The sequence below is a fragment of the Dendrobates tinctorius genome, unplaced genomic scaffold, assembly GCF_039654945.1.
Source record: "Dendrobates tinctorius isolate UK_male_01 unplaced genomic scaffold, ASM3965494v1 ptg000116l, whole genome shotgun sequence".
In the NCBI taxonomy this organism is placed as follows: Eukaryota; Metazoa; Chordata; class Amphibia; order Anura; family Dendrobatidae; genus Dendrobates; species Dendrobates tinctorius.
Genome location: NW_027361784.1, coordinates 21140531 through 21152871, shown reverse-complemented (window position 1 = coordinate 21152871; position 12341 = coordinate 21140531).

The window sequence follows — 12341 nt, the reverse complement described above, 5'->3', positions numbered from 1 at the left end:
AGGTGAGCATCCCCGACCTGAGCTATATACTGTAACCAGAGCTATATACTGTATAGATGAGCATCCCCGTCCTGAGCTATATACTGTGACCAGAGCTATATACTGTATAGGTGAGCATCCCCGTCCTGAGCTATATACTGTAACCAGAGCTATATACTGTATAGATGAGCATCCCCGTCCTGAGCTATATACTGTAACCAGAGCTATATACTGTATAGGTGAGCATCCCCGTCCTGAGCTATATACTGTAACCAGAGCTGTATACTGTATAGGGGAGCATCCCTGTCCTGAGCTATATACTGTAACCAGAGCTGTATACTGTATAGGGGAGCATCCCTGTCCTGAGCTATATACTGTAACCAGAGCTACATACTGTATAGGTGAGCATCCCCGTCCTGAGCTATATACTGTAACCAGAGCTATATACTGTATAGGGGAGCATCCCCGTCCTGAGCTATATACTGTGACCAGAGCTGTATACTGTATAGGGGAGCATCCCCGTCCTGAGCTATATACTGTAACCAGAGCTATATACTGTATAGGGGAGCATCCCTGACCTGAGCTATATACTGTGACCAGTGCTGTATACTGTATAGGTGAGCATCCCCGACCTGAGCTATATACTGTGACCAGAGCTGTATACTGTATAGGGGAGCATCCCCGTCCTGAGCTATATACTGTAACCAGAGCTGTATACTGTATAGGGGAGCATCCCCGTCCTGAGCTATATACTGTGACCAGTGCTGTATACTGTATAGGTGAGCATCCCCGACCTGAGCTATATACTGTAACCAGAGCTATATACTGTATAAGTGAGCATCCCCGTCCTGAGCTATATACTGTGACCAGTGCTGTATACTGTATAGGGGAGCATCCCCGTCCTGAGCTATATACTGTGACCAGTGCTGTATACTGTATAGGTGAGCATCCCCGACCTGAGCTATATACTGTAACCAGAGCTATATACTGTATAGGGGAGCATCCCCGTCCTGAGCTATATACTGTGACCAGAGCTGTATACTGTATAGGTGAGCATCCCTGACCTGAGCTATATACTGTAACCAGAGCTGTATACTGTATAGGTGAGCATCCCAGTCCTGAGCTATATACTGTGACCAGAGCTATATACTGTATAGGTGAGCTTCCCTTACCTGAGCTATATACTGTAACCAGTGCTATATACTGTATAGGTGAGCATCCCCGTCCTGAGCTATATACTGTAACCAGAGCTGTATACTGTATAGGTGAGCATCCCTGACCTGAGCTATATACTGTGACCAGTGCTGTATACTGTATAGGTGAGCATCCCTGACCTGAGCTATATACTGTGACCAGAGCTGTATACTGTATAGGTGAGCATCCCTGACCTGAGCTATATACTGTGACCAGTGCTGTATACTGTATAGGTGAGTATCCCCGACCTGAGCTATATACTGTAACCAGAGCTATATACTGTATAGGTGAGCATCCCCAAGCTGAGCTATATACTGTGACCAGAGCTGTATACTGTATAAGTGAGCATCCCCGACCTGAGCTATATACTGTAACCAGAGCTATATACTGTATAGGTGAGCATCCCCAAGCTGAGCTATATACTGTGACCAGAGCTGTATACTTTATAGGTGAGCATCCCTGACCTGAGCTATATACTGTAACCAGAGCTGTATACTGTATCGGTGAGCATCCCTTACCTGAGCTATATACTGTAACCAGAGCTGTATACTGTATAGGTGAGTATCCCTGACCTGAGCTATATACTGTAACCAGAGCTGTATACTGTATAGGTGAGTATCCCTGACCTGAGCTATATACTGTAACCAGAGCTATATACTGTATAGGTGAGCATCCCCGACCTGAGCTATATACTGTAACCAGAGCTATATACTGTATAGGTGAGCATCCCCGACCTGAGCTATATACTGTAACCAGAGCTATATACTGTATAGATGAGCATCCCCGTCCTGAGCTATATACCCTAACCAGAGCTGTATACTGTATAGGTGAGCATCCCCGACCTGAGCTATATACTGTAACCAGAGCTATATACTGTATAGATGAGCATCCCCGTCCTGAGCTATATACTGTGACCAGAGCTATATACTGTATAGGTGAGCATCCCCGACCTGAGCTATATACTGTAACCAGAGCTGTATACTGTATAGGGGAGCATCCCTGTCCTGAGCTATATACTGTAACCAGAGCTGTATACTGTATAGGGGAGCATCCCTGTCCTGAGCTATATACTGTAACCAGAGCTATATACTGTATAGGTGAGCATCCCCGTCCTGAGCTATATACTGTAACCAGAGCTATATACTGTATAGGGGAGCATCCCCGTCCTGAGCTATATACTGTGACCAGAGCTGTATACTGTATAGGGGAGCATCCCCGTCCTGAGCTATATACTGTAACCAGAACTATATACTGTATAGGGGAGCATCCCTGACCTGAGCTATATACTGTGACCAGTGCTGTATACTGTATAGGTGAGCATCCCCGACCTGAGCTATATACTGTGACCAGAGCTGTATACTGTATAGGTGAGCATCCCAGTCCTGAGCTATATACTGTGACCAGAGCTATATACTGTATAGGTGAGCTTCCCTTACCTGAGCTATATACTGTAACCAGTGCTATATACTGTATAGGTGAGCATCCCCGTCCTGAGCTATATACTGTAACCAGAGCTGTATACTGTATAGGTGAGCATCCCTGACCTGAGCTATATACTGTGACCAGTGCTGTATACTGTATAGGTGAGCATCCCCGACCTGAGCTATATACTGTGACCAGTGCTGTATACTGTATAGGTGAGCATCCCCGACCTGAGCTATATACTGTAACCAGAGCTATATACTGTATAGGTGAGCATCCCTAACCTGAGCTATATACTGTGACCAGAGCTGTATACTGTATAGGGGAGCATCCCCGACCTGAGCTATATACTGTAACCAGAGCTATATACTGTATAGGTGAGCATCCCCGACCTGAGCTATATACTGTAACCAGAGCTATATACTGTATAGATGAGCATCCCCGTCCTGAGCTATATACTGTGACCAGAGCTATATACTGTATAGGTGAGCATCCCCGTCCTGAGCTATATACTGTAACCAGAGCTATATACTGTATAGATGAGCATCCCCGTCCTGAGCTATATACTGTAACCAGAGCTATATACTGTATAGGTGAGCATCCCCGTCCTGAGCTATATACTGTAACCAGAGCTGTATACTGTATAGGGGAGCATCCCTGTCCTGAGCTATATACTGTAACCAGAGCTGTATACTGTATAGGGGAGCATCCCTGTCCTGAGCTATATACTGTAACCAGAGCTACATACTGTATAGGTGAGCATCCCCGTCCTGAGCTATATACTGTAACCAGAGCTATATACTGTATAGGGGAGCATCCCCGTCCTGAGCTATATACTGTGACCAGAGCTGTATACTGTATAGGGGAGCATCCCCGTCCTGAGCTATATACTGTAACCAGAGCTATATACTGTATAGGGGAGCATCCCTGACCTGAGCTATATACTGTGACCAGTGCTGTATACTGTATAGGTGAGCATCCCCGACCTGAGCTATATACTGTGACCAGAGCTGTATACTGTATAGGGGAGCATCCCCGTCCTGAGCTATATACTGTAACCAGAGCTGTATACTGTATAGGGGAGCATCCCCGTCCTGAGCTATATACTGTGACCAGTGCTGTATACTGTATAGGTGAGCATCCCCGACCTGAGCTATATACTGTAACCAGAGCTATATACTGTATAGGTGAGCATCCCCGTCCTGAGCTATATACTGTGACCAGTGCTGTATACTGTATAGGGGAGCATCCCCGTCCTGAGCTATATACTGTGACCAGTGCTGTATACTGTATAGGTGAGCATCCCCGACCTGAGCTATATACTGTAACCAGAGCTATATACTGTATAGGGGAGCATCCCCGTCCTGAGCTATATACTGTGACCAGAGCTGTATACTGTATAGGTGAGCATCCCTGACCTGAGCTATATACTGTAACCAGAGCTGTATACTGTATAGGTGAGCATCCCAGTCCTGAGCTATATACTGTGACCAGAGCTATATACTGTATAGGTGAGCTTCCCTTACCTGAGCTATATACTGTAACCAGTGCTATATACTGTATAGGTGAGCATCCCCGTCCTGAGCTATATACTGTAACCAGAGCTGTATACTGTATAGGTGAGCATCCCTGACCTGAGCTATATACTGTGACCAGTGCTGTATACTGTATAGGTGAGCATCCCTGACCTGAGCTATATACTGTGACCAGAGCTGTATACTGTATAGGTGAGCATCCCTGACCTGAGCTATATACTGTGACCAGTGCTGTATACTGTATAGGTGAGTATCTCCGACCTGAGCTATATACTGTAACCAGAGCTATATACTGTATAGGTGAGCATCCCCAAGCTGAGCTATATACTGTGACCAGAGCTGTATACTGTATAAGTGAGCATCCCCGACCTGAGCTATATACTGTAACCAGAGCTATATACTGTATAGGTGAGCATCCCCAAGCTGAGCTATATACTGTGACCAGAGCTGTATACTTTATAGGTGAGCATCCCTGACCTGAGCTATATACTGTAACCAGAGCTGTATACTGTATCGGTGAGCATCCCTTACCTGAGCTATATACTGTAACCAGAGCTGTATACTGTATAGGTGAGTATCCCTGACCTGAGCTATATACTGTAACCAGAGCTGTATACTGTATAGGTGAGTATCCCTGACCTGAGCTATATACTGTAACCAGAGCTGTATACTGTATAGGTGAGCATCCCCGACCTGAGCGATATACTGTGACCAGAGCTGTATACTGTATAGGTGAGCATCCCCAAGCTGAGCTATATACTGTGACCAGAGCTATATACTGTATGGGTGAGCATCCCCGTCCTGAGCTATATACTGTGACCAGAGCTATATACTGTATAGGTGAGCATCCCTGACCTGAGCTATATTCTGTAACCAGAGCTGTATACTGTATAGGTGAGCATCCCTAACCTGAGCTATATACTGTGACCAGTGCTGTATACTGTATAGGTGAGCATCCCCGACCTGAGCTATATACTGTGACCAGAGCTGTATACTGTATAAGTGAGCATCCCCGACCTGAGCTATATACTGTAACCAGAGCTATATACTTTATAGGTGAGCATCCCTGACCTGAGCTATATACTGTAACCAGAGCTGTATACTGTATCGGTGAGCATCCCTTACCTGAGCTATATACTGTAACCAGAGCTGTATACTGTATAGGTGAGTATCCCTGACCTGAGCTATATACTGTAACCAGAGCTGTATACTGTATAGGTGAGCATCCCTGACCTGAGCTATGTACTGTAACCAGAGCTGTATACTGTATAGGTGAGCATCCCCGACCTGAGCTATATACTGTAACCAGAGCTATATACTGTATAGGTGAGTATCCTCGTTCTGAGCTATATACTGTAACCAGAGCTATATACTGTATAGGGGAGCATCCCCGTCCTGAGCTATATACTGTGACCAGAGCTATATACTGTATAGGTGAGTATCCCTGACCTGAGCTATATACTGTGACCAGAGCTATATACTGTATAGGTGAGTATCCTCGTTCTGAGCTATATACTGTGACCAGAGCTATATACTGTATGGGTGAGCATCCCCGTCCTGAGCTATATACTGTGACCAGTGCTGTATACTGTATAGGTGAGCATCCCCGACCTGAGCTATATACTGTAACCAGAGCTGTATACTGTATAGGTGAGCATCCTCGTCCTGAGCTATATACTGTAACCAGAGCTGTATACTGTATAGGTGAGTATCCCCGACCTGAGCTATATACTGTAACCAGAGCTATATACTGTATAGATGAGCATCCCCGACCTGAACTATATACTGTAACCAGAGCTGTATACTGTATAGGTGAGTATCCCCGGCCTGAGCTATATACTGTAACCAGAGCTATATACTGTATAGGTGAGCATCCCTGACCTGAGCTATATACTGTAACCAGAGCTGTATACTGTATAGGTGAGCATCCCTGACCTGAGCTATATACTGTAACCAGAGCTATATACTGTATAGGTGAGCATCCCCGACCTGAACTATATACTGTAACCAGAGCTGTATACTGTATAGGTGAGCATCCTCGTCCTGAGCTATATACTGTGACCAGAGCTGTATACTGTATAGGTGAGTATCCTCGTTCTGAGCTATATAATGTGATCAGAGCTATATACTGTATAGGTGAGCATCCTCGTTCTGAGCTATATACTGTGACCAGAGCTATATACTGTATGGGTGAGCATCCCCGTCCTGAGCTATATACTGTGACCAGAGCTATATACTGTATAGGTGAGCATCCCTGACCTGAGCTATATTCTGTAACCAGAGCTGTATACTGTATAGGTGAGCATCCCTAACCTGAGCTATATACTGTGACCAGTGCTGTATACTGTATAGGTGATCATCCCCGACCTGAGCTATATACTGTAACCAGAGCTGTATACTGTATAGGTGAGCATCCTCGTCCTGAGCTATATACTGTAACCAGAGCTGTATACTGTATAGGTGAGTATCACCGACCTGAGCTATATACTGTAACCAGAGCTATATACTGTATAGGTGAGCATCCCCGACCTGAACTATATACTGTAACCAGAGCTGTATACTGTATAGGTGAGTATCCCCGACCTGAGCTATATACTGTAACCAGAGCTATATACTGTATAGGTGAGCATCCCTGACCTGAGCTATATACTGTAACCAGAGCTGTATACTGTATAGGTGAGCATCCCTGACCTGAGCTATATACTGTAACCAGAGCTATATACTGTATAGGTGAGCATCCCCGACCTGAACTATATACTGTAACCAGAGCTGTATACTGTATAGGTGAGCATCCTCGTCCTGAGCTATATACTGTGACCAGAGCTGTATACTGTATAGGTGAGCATCCCTGACCTGAGCTATATACTGTATAGGTGAGCATCCCCGTCCTGAGCTATATACTGTAACCAGAGCTGTATACTGTATAGGTGAGCCAGGGCTGTGGAGTCGGTAAGCCACAGTTGCGACTCCGACTCCTGGATTTTATCAGGCTCCGACTCCGGCTCCTGGATTTTATCAGGCTCCGACTCCGGCTCCGACTCCTTCATTAATGGCCAATTCATAACAACAAATTTACTGTTGTAAAATATTAAACATCGTGCTTATTCAGTTTCTCACCATCGTATAAGTAATCAGACCACTTAGAGCAAAAACTACATTTATTAGAATACAATTAGAACAGGGGTCCCCAACCGCCGGTCCGCGGCCCAGCACCGGGCCGCTGCAGTGCCCTTGCCGGTCCGCGGACACAAGGGGAGCCAGGGGCGGTCAGTGGCGTAGCGGGGGCTGGGGCGGCGCGCAGCAGTTCTTAGCGGTGGCCAGGGAGCGATCCAAGCAGCTCCGCTGCCTGCAAGAGGGAATAGCAGGAGCGGAGCTGCAAGGACCCGTCCAGCTTCCTGCCCGCCGCCCGCGCTTCCTGTCTCTGACAGACACAGAGAGGAGAGCGCGGCCGCTGCTGTGTCATTGCGAGGAAGCGCGGGCGATGCTGCGACAGGTGAGAGGAGAGAGGTGGTGTGTGTGTGTGTGTGTGTGTGTCTGTGTGTGTATAATGTGTGTGTGTGTATGTATGTCTGTCTGTGTGTGTACATGTATGTGTGTGTATGTATAATGTGTGTGTGTGTCTGTGTGTGTATAATGTGTGTGTGTGTGTATGTATGTCTGTCTGTGTGTGTACATGTATGTGTGTGTATGTATAATGTGTGTGTGTGTCTGTGTGTGTATAATGTGTGTGTGTGTATGTATGTCTGTCTGTGTGTGTACATGTATGTGTGTGTATGTATAATGTGTGTGTGTGTCTGTGTGTGTATAATGTGTGTGTGTGTGTGTGTGTGTGTATGTCTGTGTGTGTACATGTATGTGTGTGTATGTATAATGTGTGTGTGTGTGTATATAATGTGTGTACATGTATGTCTGTGTGTGTGTTGGTCTGTGTTTGTGTAGCCTGGCCCTGGAGGAGATGGGGATATGAGGAGAAGGCCATGAGGGGAGTGAAGGAGAGACGGCAGTGATGGGGAGAAGGCAATGATGGGGAGAAGGGGGTGATGGGGTGAAGGCAATGATGGGGAGAAGGCAATGATGGGGAGAGGGGAGTGATGGGGTGAAGGCAATGATGGGGAGAGGGGAGTGATGGGGTGAAGGCAATGATGGAGAGATGGCAGTGATGGGGTGAAGGCAATGATGGGGAGATGGCAGTGATGGGGTGAAGGCAATGATGGGGAGAGGGGAGTGATGGGGAGAAGGGAGTGATGGGGTGAAGGCAATGATGGGGAGATGGCAGTGATGGGGTGAAGGCAATGATGGGGAGATGGCAGTGATGGGGTGAAGGCAATGATGGGGAGAAGGGAGTGATGGGGAGAAGGCAATGATGGGGAGACAGCAGTGATGGGGTGAAGGCAATGATGGGGAGATGGCAGTGATGGGGTGAAGGCAATGATGGGGTGAAGGGAGTGATGGGGTGAAGGCAATGATGGGGAGAAGGGAGTGATGGGGAGAAGGCAATGATGGGGAGACAGCAGTGATGGGGTGAAGGCAATGATGGGGAGAAGGGAGTGATGGGGTGAAGGCAATGATGGGGAGAAGGGAGTGATGGGGTGAAGGCAATGATGGAGAGATGGCAGTGATGGGGTGAAGGCAATGATGGGGAGAGGGGAGTGATGGGGTGAAGGCAATGATGGGGAGAAGGGAGTGATGGGGTGAAGGCAATGATGGGGAGAAGGGGGTGATGGGGTGAAGGCAATGATGGGGAGAGGGGAGTGATGGGGTGAAGGCAATGATGGAGAGATTGCAGTGATGGGGTGAAGGCAATGATGGGGAGAAGGGAGTGATGGGGTGAAGGCAATGATGGGGAGAAGGGAGTGATGGGGTGAAGGCAATGATGGGGAGACAGCAGTGATGGGGTGAAGGCAATGATGGGGAGAAGGGAGTGATGGGGTGAAGGCAATGATGGGGAGAAGGGGGTGATGGAGCACTTATTCAAAACCTATGGTGAGTTGAGTCACATTATAAATGTTATTTAATTATAAGTATGCACTGCTACACTACAACCGCGTCCATAGCCCCGCCCCCTTATGACCAAAGCCCCGCCCCTGCCACACCTCCATCCCCGCCCTGCCGGGCCACGGAAGAATGGTCTTGCTTGAAACCGGTCCCTGGTGCAAAAAAGGTTGGGGACCACTGAATTAGAATATAGCAAATAACTTTTATAAACTTTTCTAAACTGTAAGTAAATATGCAATAAACACTTTTATGCAGTTAATAAGAAGAAATCTATAAATTTGTCCTCAGAAAAAGTATTGCCTCTGTCAGATCCTCCTTCATGGATGCCCTCAAATCTGATCTAATTATTTTGAGAGCAGAGAACAACCTCTCTACACTAACTTGTGTTGGTGGCAAAGCAGTAACCACTCGGGCAACATCTCTGACAATGTCAGGATACAGAGGAATCGCTTGTTGCACTGTTATTTTTGATGAACGGTCAAATTTCTCAATTTCTTTTAGTGCACATGAAAAATTCTGCTGAAATGTACTGGCTGTGTTCCTTGATGGGGATGACTTTTCTATGCGGGAACGCTTTGCACGGTCCTTGTGATCCAAATATTTTTCGAAATTAAAATCTTCATCAGTTGATGATGAGGGTGAAGATGTGGCTGGACGACCAAATTCTTCATGTTCCTCCTGACTGTTCTGCAACCCTTTCATCCTTACTGCTATTTCAAACAGAGCTTCTTTTCCTTTACTTAGCATGTTGATCATCTAGAAGAATCCGATGCATTGGGTCTACATAAACAGCTGCCAAAAGAATGTTATTTTGTAATAGTAGCTCCTCTCTCCATTTCATTGATATAGCAATGCCACTTGCAATTAACCCTCCTCTTTGGGACAGGCGAAACATCAGGTTCTTCCACTCCTTTAAGAAAATACCTGGAGTTAAGTCCTCTGCTTGTAATTTTTTAGTCACTGTAAATGGGTGCTCTAGCAATTTTTCCAGCTCAGTCACCTGATTCCACTGACTTTCATTTAGCGTCAGTTGAGGGTTAGCCATGTTTACAAGAAAGGTTTTCAGTTCAACCAAGCGCTGAATCATTAAGTAAGTACTGCCCCATCGTGTGGCTTGATCAATAATTGCCCCTTTTCCAGCACGTCTCTTCAAAATTGAGTCAACTTTAGGGGTTCTGGCAACAGTAGCCAATTTTCTCACCTTGCCAATCAGTGCAGCAGCATGTCCTTCTTGCAGACTGTCTCTTATAGCCAGCTGTAGCGTATGCACAACACAGCGCATGTGATGAATGAAAGAACATATTGACACAGTTTCAACAAGATCATCTAAACTATCATGTTGCTGTTCATCTGAAGCAACTTCAGTTTGCTCCTCAGTTACAATACTGTGTTCCTCTATTTCAAACATTTCTGTGTCTGTGGACCCAGAATGTTTTTCTAGCTGCTGGTCACCATCATTACTCTCATTCATTAGCTTAATAGTACTTATCATATTTGAAGCATTGTCTGTTACGACAGAAAGAACTTGCTCTTTTTTAAGTTCATAGTCTTGCAGAACCTTTTCCACCAAGACCTGGAGAAACTCACTGGTGTGATGAGCTTTGGTGTCTTTTACTGCCAATGTCTTGGTAACTATTTCATTTTTGTCACAAACAAATCGGACATTGATGGCAAAATAGTTCACTCTGTGACGTGTGCAGGCATCCATTTTAACCCTCCGTCAGGCGCAATATAGATTCTCCTCAGTTCATGCGCAATGTGCCTGACAAGCACAGGTCAGAAAACCACCTATAGTAGCTACATATTTCAATTTCAGGACTATAGAAGTAGTCAGTGACCTTCATAGGAATGTATTAAAAGAGATTACACCAAATCAGATGCAAAAAAAAACATTTATTAACCATAAACTTATTAAAACTAAAAGTACCACTTTTCGGTAGTACCGCCAAATAGTCTCCAGTTATCTTTACTTAACTATTGCTTAAATATAAAATTATGGAAAAAAACTTAAAGGATATTGCACTAGATGTTACTTAATTATTTTCTACTCATCTTCAGTGGTTTCAATTGCAGCAGAAGATCATCGAAACGGAGGCAACGGATCAGGACTTTGAATCGTTTCAGATTCATCACAAGGCTGAATTTTTCGATGCCATCACCGTCTGTCCCCCACAGCTCCTCCAAACTTTGCCTATTTGTTCTGAAAGCACCAGCTAGGTATAACAAGCCAATAAATGCCTTGGGTTCAATCACATCAGTGTTTTTGATGTCCCTCTCTCTGGAGAATTGCTCTTTGATTGTGTCAATATACTGGTTAGTGAACCGAACAATAGTTTCCGACATACTATCTGTAATTAGATTACTCCAACATTCCACTGCAGTTTTAGCTTTTCTAGCACTTCCAATAACTCCAGGAAGGTGTGTAATAATATTGTGGGATTCTCTGCGCTGTTTGTTCTTGGGTGCCTTTTTGTTCCACTTTGTATTTTTATCTTTGCCCAAATAATAAGCTAGATCTGTGTCTGTTTCCTCTGTATCAGTGTCATCACCATCCTGCTCTGTTCCAGAATCAGTGTTACATTCTGCTACCTCATCTTCAGATGAAATGTCACTAGATTCCTCTAAATCCTCAGTTACTGCTGGTTCTTCCTCATCATCTTCTAACAAAAAAATCTTCATTTCTTCTAAATGAAGGGGTTTAGATGAATCATACTGTTTTCTGGCCATTGCAGCAGAAAATCTGAAGCAAGAGAGAAAGAGTATGTGTTAGGGCGCAATGTGCCTTAGAAGCCACCCTCCTTTTGTCTAAGAAAACAGTACTTATGTACACTAACTTAGCATTAATCCTTCATAAAACAAGCTAAATACACAATCGTGATGAATAAAAAAAGAAAATACTAACCTTTCAATTTGTGTTGAAATCAGGCGCAATGTGCCTGAGAAGCCAAAGTGTTGATATCTGCTCACTAGAAGGTCTGCTGAGTCACTGTGATATCAGGTTTCACAGAGCCTGTAGAGTCAGGAGATAACTAGGAGGGGTAGGGTTTTCTGATAAGTGGGCAAGGAGAGAGAAGTGAAACTAATTACTGTGTGCCTGTCAGATCTATTGCGCCTGACGGAGGGTTAAGAAACAGAAAGCGTCCCATGAGAGTTTTTAAAGTTCTTCCTTTTGTTTAAAAGCTTCTTCGATTACTAATTTTCTAATACTCTCTCTCT